Raw genomic sequence first — 14,557 nt, 5'->3', positions numbered from 1 at the left:
TAGCCCCACCTTCCGGGCACCATAACTGGGTTAGGTTTCTAGCTTCTGGGTACCGTGAGCTTTCTAAGTTCGGGCATTAATTGCCTGCAGGATCCCAGAGCCATAACCTCTCTAAGCCAAGGCACCTCTCACTTTTGGAACATCTTTCTGTTGGGAGCCAATGGTGTCCGTGAGCCCTCTCATGATGGTGGGATGCATGTATGCTTCAGAGCATCATGGTTCTAGAAGGTTCTCCCCAAGGTAGATTGACGGGGGAGAGGTCAGTGCTCAGAAGTAACCTGGTATCTTAGGAAAGTGGCCTTGAGTTAGAGCTCAGATACACATGGGATAGGCTCCCGGTCAGCACGGGGCTCTGTCCTGATCATGTGGAGAACAAAGGAGTCAACCACAGTCGTAGGGAGTCTGGGTCAGAGCTGTGGAACCCAGGGATGAGGTGGGTGAGAGGGGCAAGGTGGCAAGGGGGTGAAGGGGGGCAAGCAGAGTGAGGTGGGTGAGGGGGTGAGGAGATGAAGGGGGCAAGGGGGACGAGGAAATGAGGGGGCTGATGAGGCTGAGGGGGTGAAGGGGAACAAGGGGCTAGGGGAGATGAGGGGGACCAAGGAGCTGAGAGGGGCATCAGGGGGTGAAGGGGGCAGGTGAGGGGAGCTGTGGGGGTAAGTCCAGAGGTAGGAGGCAACCAAACAACACAGCCAATAAAGGGTCAGCTTTGGGGTCGGAGTTAATTTCTCCACCTCAGATTCCATTGAAAATCTACTTCTTGGGGCTCTGTGTGTGCTTTTAAATTTTCATTATTTATCTCAGGTCCTTTGGCATGTTTCCCCCTTTTAAATTGCATCTGCTTATCCATGAGAAGGGGGCTTGGGGAACCTGCTGTGACTGTGGCTACAGAGCTGGCAAGGTGGTGGTAACAGAGGAGGCTGGTCCAAGCCTGCAGAGAATACCACCTGCTTCCTGGCCCAGGGAAGGAGTCCCCCCACACCCCCAGGCCAGAGCCTCTTGCCTCACCCTTACCTCATGCCCAGTACTTGAAACTCAGCAGCAGAGTGACACCAGGCTGCACTCTAGAAGTGCTCACAGTGTGTGGCGGGAGACCCCAGCATACTCAGTGCCACATCATGGCGGCTATTACAGAGTGGGAACCGACCTGGACAAGTCCAGAAGAAGGGCCCGAGGAGTGAGCAGGGTTGCTCTGGTGGGAGGAGCATCCTTGGAAAAGCCAACAGGTGCATTGGCTGGCAGGCAGCAGGTATCACCGGGGCCCTATGCTGGCATCTAGCACACCTTGCCAGGGAACTTGGAGGTATTTCTGTAGAACTGGGCCTTAAAATAATACCTTTAACAACAAAAATCAGCATAACTCTACACCCCGATGACCACTCTTTTCTATCCAAAGTAGGCAGGATCCTATAAAGAGATCTAAAGTGCTGCGTGGAGCACAGGCAATTGCTTCTTGGCATTTTTAGCTGAGTGCATTAGGCAAAGGTTAACAACTTGCCCAGGCTTGGATTGGGCCAGAGCACCCCCTGGAGGCTGCATGGTGCCATGCAGGCAGTTGCATCCACTTGCCCTCAAAACTCTTTATTTCCATTCATTGTAGGAAGAATACAGAAATGGAGAGATGAATGCAGGGCAGCGCAGGGAAGGGATCTCAGCAAATGATGGTCCAACCAGCTGGGCCCTTATCATCTTGTTCCTAGCTTTGACCTGGTCCAGCCTCGGCTGTTGCAGGCACTTGGGGAAGAGAAGAGCCTTTACACTCTCTCTTCCTCTGCCTTTCAAATGAATACATAAGTATTTTTTAAATTAAAGCAAGCGTTTATGATGGCACCATGGCATGAAGAAAGCCAGAAGCGACCATGGCTGTCCCAGAGGTTTGCCTGCTAGGAACGCTCCTGAGTCCAGTTCCCTCCCTGTCATCTCTGGCTTCAGCTGCTTCAGAAAAGGCCCACACCAGAGTTAGTCTTTTGTTAGGACACACTCCAGTCCCCATATCTGGGCTGAGGTTCTCAGTCTTGGACACCACCGTCGTTGGCATGCCACGTTGATGGATGCTTTGGGAGGGAGGTGGGCTGCGGTCTCTGAGCTGCAGCAAAGGCTGCGTGCACACGCTTCCTTGTTATTCCTGTGGTCCACACTCCTGCCCATCACAGCCTCAAGGCAGTCTCTCTCAGGCTGCATTGACGAGGAGGAAGGGACCATTTTCCTAGTGCAGCAAGATGTGCCAGCTCCATCCGTTTGACAGAGGTACAGATGTCCCCTTCTGCCCATCCTCCACCTTTCACAGAGGGTCCGGTGCCTCCAGGTCTCTAACCTAAAGCAAAACAGCCCCCACCCCATCCCTAGATGGATGTTCTTTAATATCCCGGAGGCAGTGACAAAAAATTGAAACTAGGGTCAACATGATGGTGGAGTGAATTAACCTGCTGTGTATGGAACCAGCATTCTATATAGGTGCCAGCTCATGTCCTGGCTGCTCCACTTTTGATCCAGCTTCCTGCTAATGCACCCGGGAAAGCAGCAGAGGGTGGCTTGCGTTCTTTACTCCCTGCACACACATAGGAGACTCATGTGAAGGTCCTGGTGCCTGGCTTTGGCTTGGCTCTCTGGAGCGTGAACCAGCAGGTAGCTCTGTCTCTCTGTCTTTCCCTCTCTCTCCGTCTCAAGAAATGCATCTCCTTCCAGGTTGCAGTCAGTAGGACAGGGGGTGAGGGGAGTGTAGGGACAGGCAGGAAGGGGCTGCTCCTGCCTTGGTCCTGGGTGGCATGGAGAGAAGACCTAGCAGGTTTGATCTTCATCCTTCCATCCACATGGGCTTGAGAGTTCCTTGTGATGTGTGCATGTGGTTTCACACATATAGTTTGTATTCATTGTTGTGCTGTCTTGGGGAGCTCCACTCCCAAACTGAATAAACTTCAGGTCCCTGCAAACTTGCATCTTCCCGTGGGCCCTGTTGACAGGATGAATTCATGTGACAGAAAGGACATCTTGTTAGCCAAGGCCCTGTTCCTCTTACAGACAGGGATTTCTGTCCCTTTGTCCCCTGCAGAATAGTGTTACCTGGGGCATACGTACTTGTGGACTGAGTATTGCCTGGGAGGTGAAGGTCAGGAATGCCTGAGACTGGCTATGTGGGGACCCAAAGGGGGACCTCAAAGGAATGGTCCCAGCACAGTCACCATGGGTCACTTCCTACTGAGCTGCCCCGCTGCCCAGGCCAGGTCCTGGTCAGACACAGTAGACAGACTTTTCTCTGCTCCACAGCCTCCCACAGCTGCTGGGCCAATTGTAGCCAGGGCCCTAGAATGGGCACCATGGGTTTGGGGTCTGGAGATATGATGTGAGCAAGCAAGCTACCTGGATATTCCAGCTTCACTCATTGCATGGAAAGGAAGGGCTGGGAGTCCAGTGATGTAATAGTAAGTATTTAGCTACTACTTCCTTCTCTTTAAATTTTATTTCATTTGAAAGGCAGAGCAATTGGGCCCGGCGCGGTGGCGCAAGTGGTTAAGGTCCTCACCTAGCACGCCCGGGATCCCATATGGGCGCCGGTTCTAATCCCGGCAGCCCCGCTTCCCTTCCAGCTCCCTGCCTGTGGCCTGGGAAAGCAGTCGAGGACGGCCCAAAGCTTTGGGACCCTGTACCCGCGTGGGAGACCCGGAAGAGGCTCCTGGCTTCGGATCGGCATAGTATCGGCCCGTCGCGCTCACTTGGGGAGTGAATCATCGGACGGAAGATCTTCCTCTCTGTCTCTCCTCTCTGTATATCCGCCTTTCCAATGAAAAAATAATAAAAATAAATCTTTAAAAAAAAAAAAAAAAGAAAGGCAGAGCAATAGAGAGAGTTAGAAAGAGAGAGCTTTCATTCACTGATTCATTTCCTAAAAAGCTGTGATGGGAGGGTCTAGATCAGGGCAAACTCTCCATCTGGGTCTCGCACAGTGGTGGCAGGGATCCAAGCACTTGGGCCAGCCTCTGCTGCCTTCCCAGGCCCTTTCATCAGGAAGCTGGATTGGAAATAGAGCAGCCGGGACTTAAGAAGTGGTGCTCTGCTATGGGATGTGGGAGTTGCTGGTGGTAGTTTGTCATTACACTACAAACCAGTCCTAACAACACCCCTCATAAAGTAAGCCTGGAGACAGGCATTGGGGAGTAATTGGTTAAGTAACCCTGCCAGAAGTCCACATCTCATTTGATTTGAGTACTGGCTACTCCACTTTGAATCTAGCTCCCTGCTAAAGCACTTGGGAAGGCAATGGAAGATGGCCCAAGTACATGGGCCTTTAGAACCTATATGGGAATTCCAGATGGAATTTCTGGCTCCTAGCTTTAGCCTAACCTGGCCTTGTTTGTTGCAGGCATTTGGTGTGTGAGCTAGTGAATGGAATTTTTTTTCTCTCTCTCCCTCTTCCTATCTGTCTCTTGACTTTCAAAAACATGACTACATCTTGGGATAACCCAATCCTGTGATGTAGAGCAGTTGCCAGTTTCTGTGATGCACACATTGCTGCCATGGTTCGTTTCAATCTATGAAGTTGGTGGCACTGAACACACTGCAGGAGGCGCTCACCGGGGCTCTCCAAGCTCTCCCAGGTGACACATCCCAGCACGCTCCATGTGGGTCCCAGTGCCAGAGGCCTGCCTTATTTGAATGGGCGTGTTGGATGGCAGCCCTAAAATCCCTGCCAGGCTGCGTGTAGGCAGTCCTCTTTCCTGGCAAGATCATTCCATGTGGGGGAGATGTATGTAAATGATCAAAATGGCCCAGTTCCCATTTTTTTTAATTAAAAATTTTATTTGCTTTAAAAAGTGATGGCATATCCTACAGAATGTCACAGCAAAGACACAATAATGCATGCGTGCTGTGATAGATTCTTCACACATATCTGCCCCTATACCCCCATGCAGATGAAAACGTGGGGCTTTCTTGCAGCCTATTCCAGTCAACACTTCCCAGCATACTAGGAGCAACCCGTTGTGCCTGACTCCTTGCATTATAAATCAATTACTGTTATTCTCAAAGCTCATGTCAATGGCACCTGCATTGTATAGCTTTTTCTATCAGCCTCTCATTCAGGGCTCTATCTTGAGACTCATCCATGTTGCATATAAGGATAGCTTATTTTCATTTCCATACGGTATTCTGATTTTTCATACATTTACCTGAAATCAACTTTTTTTTTTTAATGCTTCTCTTATCTGTTTTGGCCCTCCACTCTGAAGCTATGGAGCCCAGCGGCTGGCTGCCGGGCCCTATCCCAGCTCCACAAATGTTGTTTTCTGTTGGTTCTGGCCTGTTACATCTTCACTTCAACAATTGCAGTGACCCCCACTCACAGGATGCCTTCTAAAAATGATCTGCCTTCCCCACAATCTCAAACCGTCTTTCAAAGATTTCTTGGATTTCCAGCCTTAACTAAAACATGGACACTAGGCATTCCCTAAATTCACATGTTGGAGGGCTCAGCCTTGACCTCACTGCATTCAGAGAGGGCTCCTAACCTAAAAGGCAGAGTGCCCTCGGAAGGCGAGGAAGCGACACCAGAGCCTCCCTGTCCTTCACGCGAGGACACAGCAGGGATGTCACCAGGAACCCATCTAGCCAGTACCTTGGTCTTGGCCTCCAGCCTCTGGAATCGTGATAAACACATTTGTGCTGTGTGAGCTACTCTGTCTACGGCAGTTTATGATGTCAGCCTGGGCTGACCGGTATAATACCCAGTAGTGTGCTCATCCCTAACGACCCCTCTCATAGCTTCTAGTTGTGCCCTCCTTCCTCGTAAGTACCTTGGATCTGATTTTGCCCTACTTCCAAGCTAGTAAGTGAACCTGCCACTGCTTCATGGATTCTGGCAAAAGATGGGAGATTCCTGGATCAGACCAAGAACTTCAATATTCTTTGCCCAGCTGGTAGCAAAAGCACTGGGCATAAATCAGCTCTCCTGGCTGTGCCCCAGTCCCAGGGGAACAACATGGAGGAGCCATGTGACCACCTGTGTGCACATAGTGGGTCACATAGTGGGTTGGCATCCCACAAGAGGAGTACTGAGCATGGGGGACCCGTGTCTACTAAAGACAGTGGTAAGCAGCCTGTTCTCATTCCTCAAGCTTGCTTGCTGTACACACACCCCTGAGAAATCTCCCAGGCAAAGGGTGGCCGGGGCCTTGTATTTCTTCTTTTTTTCTCCAAGATTTATTTATATTTCAATTGTAAAGGCAGACTTACAGAGAAGAGGAAGAGGAGAGAGAGAAAGATCTTCCATCTGCCAGTTCACTCCCCAAGTGGCCACAATGGCTGGAGTTGAGTTGATCTGATGCAAGGAGCCAGGAGCCTCTTCAGGGTCTCCCAGATGGGTACAGGGTCTCAAGGCTATGGGCCATCTCCTGCTGTTTTCCCAGGCCACAAGCACGGAGCTGGATGGGAAGTGGAACAGCCAGAACATGAACCCAGACCTTTTCTCTGGAGAGGTCAGATTGGAGTAGGATGAGGGCATTTCTATAAAAGATACAGAAACCCTATTGTACCCCCCACTTGGTCTATGGGGGAGGGCGGGTGGGGACTTGGGAAGCCAGGTACCCAGCCAAGCACCTGGTAGGTTTGTGATCCAGGATCACATTTGCCCAGAAAGAAAATACAAGTGGCTGAATCATAATTCAGTCTGAATTCTTTAGGCACCTTCTGCCATGCTGGTGCCTGGAAGATGTACAAATCTGGCTGCCCTGGAGGAGACAGCCTCAGCCTCCAGAAGGCTCCAGTTGTGTTCCAGAACGACTCGGTAAGACTCCCCCACTGCCTTCATGCTGGCAATGTCTGAGGAGAGGGCTGAGAAGCAATGACGCCTGCTTCCCGTGGGCGCACGGCTTCGCTGGACTCTGCTGACAGAAAGGAGGCATGGGAGGACACCCAAAGCTTTGAAAACTTGTAAAATTTATTTTGTTTGAATGGCATAGAGACAGAGACTAGGAGACAAACAGATACCACACACACACACACACACACACACACACACACATCTCCCATCTGCTGGTTCACTCCCTCAGCTGTAACAACTGAGGCTGCGTAGGGCTGAAACCAGGAGCCCAGAACTCAGTCTGGGTCTCCCTTGAGGCTGGCAGGGACCTAACTATTTGAAACATCAGCTGCAGCCTTACAGGGTGCGCTTAGTAGGGAACTGGAGTTAGGCACGGAGCTGGGATTTGCACCAGGTACCCTGACATGGGATGTGCACCATTCCCAGTGGTGTGTTAGCTACTGTGTTCAAAGCCTGCCCGGCCAGAGGGTTTTGAGGAGACCACGCCACTGCTCAGTGACACCAGATGCTTGGTTAGAGTCACAGACTTGGATCAGACCAGAACGGACGGAGATTGCAATATCATAACTTAGGAGTGTGCCATTGGCTGAGGGTCACTGATAAGAGCCTAGTGAGGACCCAGGGCTTTGACACAGCCAGTCCTCTGCGGACAGGTGGGGCAACACCCTGTGCCAAACAGTCCCCATTCACAGTGAGACAAGCTGTCTAAATTCTGAGAGATGGGGAGGTGTTTGAGGCACTGCTGGGAAGCCTGCCTCCTGTACCGGAGTGCCAGGGTTCAGGTCCTGGTACACTTCTGACTCCAACTGCCAGCTGCTATGCGCCATGGGAAACAGCAGCTGGGGAGTCCAGTACTCGGCTCCTGCCAACCTATAGAGGAGACCTGGAATAAAAAAAAATAAAGATTTATTTATTTTTATTGGAAAGGCAGATATATAGAGAGGAGGAGAGACAGAGAGGAAGATCTTCCATCCGAAGATTCAAGAGGTTGCAATGGCCGAAGCTGCGCCCATCTGAGGGCAGGAATTTGGAGCCTCTTCTGGGTCTCTCACATGGGTGCAGGGTCCCAAGGCTTTGGGCTGTCCTCAACCGTGTTCCCAGGCCACAAGCAGGGAGCTAGGTGGGAAGTGGGGCAGTCAGGGCATGAACTGGCCCATATGGAAATCTGGCGCATGCAAGGCGAGGACTTTAGCCACTAGGCTACTACCGTGCCAGGCTCTGAAAAAAAAAATTGAGAATAAATAAACAAAAAGGCTCACAGCATGAAATGTAGTGGTAACTTCTGAATCAGAGGCACACAGCTTTGAGTCCATGTTGTGAAGGGAAACATGTGGTGTGGAAACATCTGGTGTGATGGGGGATCCAGGCATTGATGGTGCTTCTATGGCAAAAGCTGTAATAACAGCCTGAGTCCAAAAAAGACCCCTTGACTGGCCATCTCCAGGCTGTCTGACGGGCAACTTGAATGTTTTCTCAGAATGCAGTTCCAATAAGAAATGTTGCCAATCCATCCACCCACCTTGCAGTCAACACAGCTAAGTCATGTGTAGGAGTGCGGAAGGCAGCGGAAACACCACACGGCTCGCCAGGGGAATCTTGGCCAGGACTACCAGCCCTGCCTTGAGTTCTGTCCATGGGCAGAGGGACCACACCTGCCTTTGACTCTGCAAATCAGGTACTGAGGTTGAATGTGAACGTTATAAGCGTCAGCCTAGCTGACCTGCCCATGTATCGGACCAGGTGCTTAGGATACCCTCTGTGCCGTGTAAGTCCCATGGTCAGCTGGAAGCTTTGCTTCCGGTGGTGAAGTGAGACGTTAAGTCTTCCCTCACAGGATCTTTGTTACTATGCGTTCATGTGAAATCCAGATAATGCTAGGGCCGGGAGAGGCGTGTTTTAGAATAGAGCATTGCTATTTGACAATAAAGCGTGCTGCTTTTCGCTTAATCGTCACTGAACCTAAGGTGAGTCAGCTCAGAACAGACGAGTTGGGTTGGGAGGCTTTGGAGCTCTTTGGGTGAGCAACTGATAGGTTGCTTTTTCAAAAAAGGAATGTGCAAAAAAAGACTAACTAAATCAAAATAAACGGGATGTGCTTGAGGACGCTGTCCGAGAGATGGCGCTGCTGTGCTGAAAAACGCCGTCAGGACCGGACAACTTGAATCTAACGTCCGGACCACAGGGTTCAGCAATCACCTTTGCACATGCAGCGGGCTCTGAAGGGGCAACACCCTTCAGACACTCATGGGCAATCACTGTACAAGCCTCAAAACCAGTCATACAGGCCCGGCGTGATAGCGTAGCGTTTAAGGTCCTCGCCTTGAATGCGCCGGGATCACACGTGGATGCCAGTTCCAATCCCAGCGGGTCCACTTTCCATCCAGCTCCCTGCCTGTGGCCTGGGAAAGCAGTTGAGGATGGCCCAAAGTTGGGCCCCTGCACCCTCGGAAGAGGCTCCTGGCTTCAGATTGGCCCAGTTCCAGCTTTTGTGGCCACTTGGGGAGTGAACTATCTGACAGAAGATCTTCCTCTCCGTCTCTCCTCCTCTCTGTATATCTGCCTCTCCAATAAAAAATAAATAAGCCTTTAAAAAAGTTACACATCCAACACTGGGTGCCAGGTTACTTTGATTTTCCTTCCCCATGGCAAACTTCACCCCAAATCCATTGGCGGAATTTGAATGATTTCTTTCCTTACTTTGTGGGAAGTCACACCCAGAAGTTCAGAAGCTGGAGTGACAGCTGTCAAGAGATGATGCCCACCTCAACCCCAGGCAGGAGAGTGGGGAAGGGCAGGATGTTGGGGGGTTTGTTCATTGGGGCAGCGAGGCGAGTTCCGTTTTCCCTTGGCACCCTGGCTTCAAGGTGAGCAGTAGAGCTGTTTCTTTCCCCATGTACTTCAGAGTTTGCCCAGGGGTGTCTAGTCCCAAGGGAGTTCCTTAGGTTTTTACCCCATTCCATTCTGCAAACCCTTGCTACATTTTCCCCTAAGATTTATTTGTATTTTTATTGCAAAGTCAGATATACAGAGAGGAGGAGAAACAGAGGAAGATCTTCTGTCTGATGATTCACTCCCCTAGCTGCCACAAGAGCCAGAGCTGAGCCAAACCAAAGACAAAAGCCAGGAGCCTCTTCCGGGTCGCTCACATGGGTGCAGGGTCCCAAGACTTTGGACCAGCCTCAATTGCTTTCTCAGGCCACAAGCAGGGAGCTGGATGGGAAGCAAGGCTGCTGGGACACAAACCGGCACCCATATGGGATCTCGGGACATTCAAAGTAAGGACTTTAGCTTGCTAGGCCACCGCACTGGGCCCAAGCCCTTGTGGCTTTAAGACACCATGCACCCATGCAAAGACTGCATCTGATGGTTATTTCGGCACTTGGACGCAACAGAACTATAAAAATGTTGAGGCCAGGGGCTGATATTGTGGCACAGTGGGTTAAGCTGCTGCCTGCTATGCTGAAGATGGTTCAGGTCCCGGCTCCATGCTAATGTGCCTGGGAAAGCAGTGTGAGATAGCCTAAGTGTTTGGGTCCCTACCACACAGGCAGATCTGGTTAGAGTTCTTGTCTTCTGGAGTTGGCCTGGCCCAGCCCTGGCTATTGTGGCCATTTTGGGGTAGTGAAGCAGAGAACAGAAGATCTCTTTATATAACTCTGCATGTCAACAAAAAATCATTTTTAAAAAAAGTTTTGAAGCTTTCATCTCCCCATAGTTGCTAAGCTCACTCAGCTGTTTGGTTAGAGCCAGTGAAGCTGCATCAAAGAGGGAAGAGACAGATCAGGCAGCACGGAAGGAAGAGGGCTGGTGCCGTTTATCTGTCTCAGTCAGCAGTCACACCTGCACTGCCTTCACGGTGGAGCTGCGGGGCTTGCTGCCTCTGTCACCACGTCCCCGCCTCCTCCTGCGTGGAGGGGGTGAGCACACGCCAAAGCACCGTCTGCCTTAGTTCTCTGCTTCGCTGCAGAGCCTCTATAACAGGTAGGACACGCGAGACCCCCACTGCCTTAAGCCCTGTCCACCAGGCTGAAGTCACTGGCATATGCTGGGGAGCCTTCACATCCCGCCCTAAACGGTCCCCATGCTTCCTTTCCCAGGCAGCCATGTGTCTCTCAGCATCCCATGCTTGTTGCCAGCACCGGCATTTGCCAACACCTGGCATTTTCATTGCCTCTGCTGATGAGCGAGTCATTAGCTTCTGACTGTTTAATGGATACTGGCCTGCGTCGGAGACAAAGGATGCTATTGCTCATGGCACAACAAGCAGCATGAGCAGAATGGGTACACGTAGTCCCTTGCCCCCAAGGAGCTTGTGGGGAGGCCCCGCAGAGGCATGTCACAGCTTTGTGTGGCATTTCAGGAACACAGAGCTTGGGCAATCCATCTCCTTTATTGCAAAGATTTGTTTGGAAAGCAGGGTTAGAAAGACAATTTTTCTATCTGTTGGTTTCATTCTCCAAATGGCTACAATGTCTGGGGCTGGGCCAGGCCAAGAGCCTGGAACTCTATCCTGGTCGCCATATGGGTGGCAGGGACCCAAGTACATCGGTCATCTTCTGCTGTGTGCCCAGGCACATTAGCAGGGAGCCAGATTGGAAGCAGAACATCTGACACTTGAACTGGCACTCATATGGTATGGCAACCTTGCAGGCAGCAGCTTGACCTAACACTGGCCCAAACTGTGTCTTTTCTTAAAAAGATTTATTATTTATTTTTATTAGAAAATCAGATACACATAGAGAAGGCAAAACAGAGATGAAGATCTTCCATCTGTTGATCCATTCCCCAAATGGCTGCAACGACCGGAACTGAGCTAATCTGAAGTCAGAAGCCAAGAGCTTCCTCTGAGTGCAGGGTCCCAAGGCTTTGGGCCGTCCTCGACTGCTTTCCCAGGCCACAAGCAGGGAGCTGGATGGGAAGTGGAGCAGCTGGGACATGAACCAATGTCCATACGGGATCCTGGCACTTGAAGGGGGGAAATTTAGCCAGTCAATCCACAGTGCCAGGTCCCGCAGTGAATTTTTCCCATCAAAGTTGGCTGTACTGATTTTACTCATGGACAATTTCTTTCGACTCCGGTTAGAAATCCCGGGGGCAGATGTGCGGGACCGAGAAGCCGACATTCAGTTCACCCAGCCTCACTCTGGAGACAGCACATGTGCAGGTAGGTTAGTCCTTGCCATGGCCTCTGGTGGCAAGTGGAGGAGTCCCCACCCCAGTTAGAAAGGAACAGATGGGATCAACTGCCTTCCTTGTATCAAGATGGAGATTGGGGTCCTGCGTGGCCTTCCCATCAGCAGGCAGTAGACATGAAAGCCGTCTGCAGGGAGATTCAAGCTCTTGGCGAGCCCGCCAAGCTCAGTGGAGAACATGGTGGCCAACAGTGGTCACACCTCCTTGGCATGGGTCAACCGTTAGCCTCTGCCAGTCCCTTTCACCCTTTTGACAACTACTGAATGTTTGTGAGTTAGCAGGTGTTTCTTCAGGGTCAGGCTGGGTTCAGTTCTAGGCGGAATTCAGGGATGCGGATGACAGGAGAGCCTCCCTCAAGAAAACAAAACATGTGCAATAAAGATTATTATCAGTAATCAAAACAAGATGGGCAGTTTCTCTTTCACTCTGAATTCCCTGGAGTCACATGAAATATAGGATTTTTTTTTTCACATTTCTTCATTAGAAAGAATGATTTGGTACTGGATGGCAACAGCAGTGGAGAGACCAGGAGACCATGCGGGCACAATAAAGGTACACACTGGTTTTTATTTGCTCCATAAATACATGAGACAGAGTAATATATGTCATTAATATTATACTCATAAGTTATATGTTAATAACAGCCTCATGTTTACATGGTATTTTTCCTTTGGGCTAAACTCTTACACACCCTAAGCTTCTCATTACTACTATAGAGAAAAACACCCCACCTGCAGGAGTTCTTGTGGCACAAAGAGGCTTGGTCCGCAGGCTTAGAACCATTAGGGGAGCCAGGTAGACAGCAGCTGCGTGCGTCAGAGAAGCCAGGGCAAGGAGAACTTGTAAACAAAGTTAAATTATGAGCAACGGAACAGGGAGGCGAGCCCTGAGAATGGACCGCAATCACATCTTAAGTCATTGTTATGAGAAGGGTCTTAGACCGCTCCCTGGCGGCAGCGAGGAGAACTTCCCTGCCCTGAACCACGGGTGCTATTAGGTCCAGGAACACTGTGCGGATAAAGCCCTAGGAGGATGTTTTAGGAACTCCACACTCAGAAAACCCTAGACCCAATACTGCCCCAGAAGAGGGAGGAGAGCCATACTCCTGTCTATAGAGATGCCCACCTGAACACACACAGGGCTCGCAGCCTGTCACCCCGATGCCCACCCAATCCCAAAGGTGGGTTTCTCCTCGTCCAAACTGGCTACTGCTACTTTCTCACGTTTCAGTTCTTTTTTATCTTAAAGACACTTATTTAAAGGTAGAGCTGCAGAGACAGAAGGGGAGATAGAGATAACTTCCACTCACTGTTTCACTCCCCAAATGGCTATAAATGGCTGGAGCTGAGCCCATCCAAAGCCAGGAGACTGCAGCTGCTCCCCCACATGAGTGCAGGGGCCCAAGGACTTGGAACATCTTATTGCTGCTTTCCCAGACCATCAGCAGGGAGCTGGATCGGCAGTGAAGCAACCGGGACTCGAATTGGGGCCTGTATGGGAAGTTGGCACCACAGGTGGAAGCATAGCTTGCTATGCCACAGTGTCAACCCCTGAATTCTTTCTTGCATAACAAATGTAGGATCAGCCATCTCTGGTAATGGAACTACTGTGTCCTCTCCCCTGGCCCAGCATATTGATTGGGTGCAGTGTAAAATGAGGTATGTAGAGCATTTGTCTGGTGGTTTCTTCATTTTAGCATGTGTTGGAGCCAGGTACATGGTGTAACGCATGCTAGCATCCCATGTGGGCGCCGGTTCCTGTCCCGGCTGCTCCACTTTCCATCTAGTTCCTTGTTCACGCACCTGGGAAAGCCACAGAGGATGACCCACATCCCTGGGCCACTATATATCCACGTGGGAGGTCTGGAAGAAACTCCAGGCTCCTGGCTTAGGTTTGGCACAGCAGGTTGCTACTGCCATTTGGAAAGTGAACCAGTAGATGAAATACTCTCTCTCTGTCCTTATATTTCTGTAAATTTGCCTTTCAAATAAAAATAAAGGTAAAAATAATTTATTATGTGTGGCCTGAGGGAGCTTATTTAAAATGTATTTTCTGGAGCCCACCCTTAACTTTGGAATCAGCACATCTGGGTTGGGGTTAGCAAGCTTGTGCATGGATACATTTTTTAAAAAACACATTAGTTATCTACTTGAAAGAGAGAAAGAGATTCAGAGACACCATCCACTGGTTCGCTCCACAGATGGCTACAGTGGTCAGGGCTGGACCAGGCTTAAGTCAGGAGCCAAGAGTTTCATTTGGGTCTCCCATGTGCCGGAGTCCAGCTCCAGCTGAGTTCGGAACTCGAGAAGGGTGCGTGGATGAGGCGCAAAGAGGAAAGAAAGACGGACCACTAGGATTTCATGATCATAATGGACAATGGCAGGAAAGCTGTCCACTTTATTTATACAAAATCAAACTCTGGCTCAGACTTTTTACGTCATGGTCAAGTTGGGAATTTCTAAGGATAATTCTGCCATAAGTTTTACTTAGAAACAATAGAAGTTCCTGCTACAATTATCCTACAACTCAATCTTGTATCACAAAGAAAAGGGGAAT

This window comes from Ochotona curzoniae, unplaced genomic scaffold (genome assembly GCF_017591425.1).
Source record: "Ochotona curzoniae isolate NIBS_2020 unplaced genomic scaffold, NIBS_Ocur_1.0 contig_3520, whole genome shotgun sequence".
NCBI lineage: Eukaryota > Metazoa > Chordata > Mammalia > Lagomorpha > Ochotonidae > Ochotona > Ochotona curzoniae.
The sequence above is the reverse complement of the archived record's forward strand: the minus strand, read 5'-3'. Positions refer to the sequence as shown.